The sequence below is a fragment of the Falco rusticolus genome, chromosome Z (genome assembly GCF_015220075.1).
Source record: "Falco rusticolus isolate bFalRus1 chromosome Z, bFalRus1.pri, whole genome shotgun sequence".
In the NCBI taxonomy this organism is placed as follows: Eukaryota; Metazoa; Chordata; class Aves; order Falconiformes; family Falconidae; genus Falco; species Falco rusticolus.
In genome coordinates, this window is record NC_051210.1 from 76,374,636 (window position 1) to 76,378,819 (window position 4,184).

General features: G+C 42.5%; 1 long non-coding RNA gene across 1 annotated transcript; it reads left to right on the forward strand.

Annotated features, from left to right (window-relative positions):
* The first annotated feature begins 3,535 nt into the window (after positions 1-3,535).
* On the forward strand, positions 3,536-3,761 carry LOC119141874. The gene is made up of 2 exons (XR_005102068.1): positions 3,536-3,594; positions 3,645-3,761. It is a non-coding gene; the product is annotated as an uncharacterized LOC119141874 (long non-coding RNA).
* The last annotated feature ends 423 nt before the right edge of the window (positions 3,762-4,184 follow it).

The window sequence follows — 4,184 nt, forward strand, 5'->3', positions numbered from 1 at the left end:
CTTTTTCAAATCTCAAGGTCTTTGTCTCCTTTGGCGGGCCTTCTCTGGCGTGGTTTTGTGGTTTCACTTTCCTTATCTCCTTTTGGCGGGCTTTTCCAAGCAGCGATTGCCTCAGGGGAAGGGGAAGTCATCACATTGTCTTAAAGGAGAACCATACGTGCCCACTCACCACAACTGCAATACAGGTCCCAGATTTACACAGGGTACAGCAATTACACTTATCACAGTACATTCTATTTTTGACATGAATCATGACTGCATTTATCACACAAGGAAAAAAAGTTTCAAAACAGGTTTCTTCTAAATCCTGAAGCCTAAATGAACTTAAACTGTGCTAACTTCCAAAGTTCTTTTTTTTTTTTGAGGGGTAAGAAAATTGGTTTTGCAAGTTCTCACTCTGCTCCAGCTCTCTGGCAGCCAGAGTTGCAGGAGATGTGGGGATGCTAAGCAGCTTGGGCTTATGCCTCCCTGGCAGCTGGAGCAGTAGGGAGGCTGTGAGCCGGGCGCGGGAGCTGGGTGCTCAGCCCCTGGCCCCCTGCCTGCTGCAAGGCTCCCGCTTTTGTCAATTGTCGATAGGCACTGAAAGTAAAATTGACAAGAACCTTCAGGGAAGGGGGTGGGGAGGATAAAAGGAAGAGCCAGGGAAAAATCACTGCCATCTCTCCAAACCCAAAAAAGTATAAAGCCTAAAAAAAAGGGAAAAAAGCCTAAAATTTGTCACTGACGTTGAAAATTTCCACAGAAATTTTGTTTGGAGGGAGAATGGATGTTCAACCAGAAAATCATTCCAATGGGCAAGAGAAGAAAATGAATCATGCAGAACTCTCCCAGGCTCCTGATGGTCTCAGTGAAACGTGTCCCTCACTGCAGGAGCGGGCTGGAAATCAGGACCATGCGTGGCAACCAGTTAGCTGAGAGGAATGTGCTCGAGCTTGTAGGTCATGAGCCCTGGGAGGACAAGGAGTGTGAATAGACACAACAATTAACATGATGAGTCATGCTGAGAGAGCATAGGGGAGTGGGGGACGGATGGTGCCAAGGAGAGGTAACACCTTGCTGTTAATTGATGGTAGTTAACCACCAATTGGGGATTGCCTAGTATGCAATGCTTAGCTTCAAGAACCAATCTGTTTAAAATGCGCAGCTTCTGAAAGTATATATAAACTCGTGCTTCTGTACAATAAATCGACATTTGTTTGCATCAAACAGCGTCCCGTCTCTTCATTTGCTGCACATCACCTTTCAGGATAAGGATCAACACTTCCCAAGAGACACTTAGCACCTTCTGAGGATTTTGCCTTAAGCCTGGTGTAACTTAGAGATGAGGAACACAGAGGGTAAGAGCTCCAGGGAAGAGTAATTTTCACCTTTCTGGTGCTTACAGCATGATAAACTTTCCTCCGTGCTTTTGAATTAATTCCTCAAAAGTTCCAATGCCTGCACACCCATTTGTTTCCTCATTGTTTTTATTAAACAAGAAAGGCGAGCTTTATTACTGCGCAAATGAAAGCATCACCAGAAGATAGATACTTCCCAGATTCTTATTAATCTCTAAGACTTATGAGGCTGCCTAAGTTCCACAGAAATTAACATACTCTACAGATTTCTTCCAGCAAGTCACTAAGTCCTTGCTACCCTATCTGGAGAGAGAAGGGAAGCCAAAAAACCAAAACCAAAGGAGAATAAATCTGCATTATTACGAGGCTGCTGCAAATCAAAATGTGTATGTGCTGGCATGTCTTTTTTCTGTAGATATAGGGCAAGGATCTGTGTTATGGTGCATCATCTTGATATTGTATGAATTCACTGTAGGATAGAATAATGACATCCTCATGTGTATTCTGTTTGTCAGCATCTTGTAATGCTATCCTGTTATCCGTCGACCTTTTGTTGAAACCTAAGCTAACATCCTGTTATCTGTTGTCCTTCTGTTATGTTCAAACTTAAGCTAAAACACCCCAGTGGGGGGAAAGACAGATAAAGTGAGAATTGGTTGAAACTGGTTCTGCAGGTTTGGAAAATAGCCAACTCAGCCAGCTCAGCATTTTCTAGCAAAAGGTGAAAAGTACACCATGAGGAAGACCTAAGGCCTTCCTCCCAGAGACCACCACCCACGTTCCGAAGACCCCTGCCCACAATTCTTGGAAGAGTCTGCACAAGCGCAAAGGACTGATAAGCTAATTAACATACGAAGCGAGAGCAGGCGGGGTTAGATGATGTTTCATTGTATAAATATAAGATAGTTAGTTACTTTGAACATGCATGTTAGGCGGAAGGATCCCCCGTGCATCCAGCGTTGCCAATAAAGGATACTTGGTCACTGAGAAATTTTGGCTTCATTCTTTAAATCAATCTACAGCACCATTATAGTAATTTACCATAGATGGTTGTATAGATTGAACTGTGTGCCACAAAGTAGAAGTCATAATCATAATTAAAGTGCAGTTGGATTTGCAGTTCAAAATAATTTAAGACTAATCTCTAAACTGCGACTGTGCAAATTAATATGGTAGGGCATTGAATTTATTCTTGTCCCTACTTTTCAGTGTAAGATTACCCATGCCTAACTGCAGGCACATTTAATGCCTGTAGTTTCGCAGCATTTAATATCCCTAGCAGAGACCAAGGTCCCATAGCAGCAGCTATTACACATGAGACAGACCCTACCCCAAACATTACAGTCAAGAAAAACCCAGAGGCATAGCAGATAGGTGAAAGGACTTAATCATCCAGGTCAGTGGCTGAATACCCAATTGAATACTCAAACCAGAGCATTCAACCTGTAACACCTTAAAAAAAAGAGTAAGAGAAAAAGAGAGAGAGAAGCACAAACAGCACACCAGGTCCTATCCTAAGCCAGGAATAACATACAATTAAGGCAGAAGAGGCTTATGCCACTGACAATATTCTTAGTATCTTCTGCTCTTTTCTAGTGGCAAATTCCACAGTTTGCTGCTGCGATTTCTTGTGGTGCTCCAGTTAGCTAGATAAGGATGTTGTGCAATGCTGGGAAGGTCTGTGTACTTTTTTTTTTTTTCCATTTGAAATAGATATTTTGATAATTCTTTTGATGTAAGTGTCTAGAACAAGGTTTCCTGAGACAAGAGGAGACTGAAGTATATGTCCCTCATGGTCCTCATGCACCTGTGCTCCCCAGTTACTATGTTTCAGTTGACACTTCAATTCCCATAAGATCTCACCCACTCTGCTGTCTTACCTATGCATTACATATTTATTGAAAGTCAATAATGGTTAGTCAGTGAATGTGAAAGAGAGAATGGGAGAATTAAAGAGTGCTGATTGTTGAATATCATGGGATGTTCCTGGCATACCAGCAAAACCTGAGTCATGTAAGGTGCATCTGGACTCTCAGGGACTGTGAATTGGCATAGACAGCTTTGTTACTGATGCTGATCACCAGTGGATTTAGTTTCATGGTCAAAATACTAAGACTTAACCACATCATGCTGAGAGGGGGGGGGGGGGGTAAGAGATAGGGTAGAGTTTAACGATTATAATAGTTTGTTTAGCTGATTAGGGTAAAGTTGTAAAATTTAACGATTGTAATAGTCTGCTTAGCTGTTTAGGGTAAAAGTTGTAAAGTTTAATGACTATGATAGTCTGTTTAGCTGTTTAGGGTAAAGTTGTAAAGTTTAATGACTATGATAGTCTGTTTAGCTGTTTGCCAAATTTTACACGGTTTGCTTGGGTGCTGTGATAAGGTGTACGGGAGTAAAGGGCTTCATGACCATATAAGTCCAGCTTTATGACCATATAAGTCCAAAGAAAGATTACAACCTTGCAAGAACAAGCCAAAGCCGGTTCTGCGGTTTGGACAAAGAGCAGGACGTTACTGAGCCTGAGCCAGATGTGGAGGCAACTAGCGGTCACGAGGAAGACTCACCTGCCTTCATCCTCAGGACCCCTGACGACCACCACCAGGGGACACTGCGCAAACTCAGTCGAGAGAAAAATATGGAAATGACTCGCAGAGCTAATTTTAATACAAAGCGGGGATAGGTAATGCATATGTATAGGCGGATTACGACATAGTTATGAATATGTAATGAGTTGCCTTATAAAATCGCGCAAGTTTTCGCGCCAGGCACGCACGGTTTTTGGTGGGACTACCCCCGTGCTGCCCAGTGCTGATTAAACATACCTACTTTACAATCTTATGGACT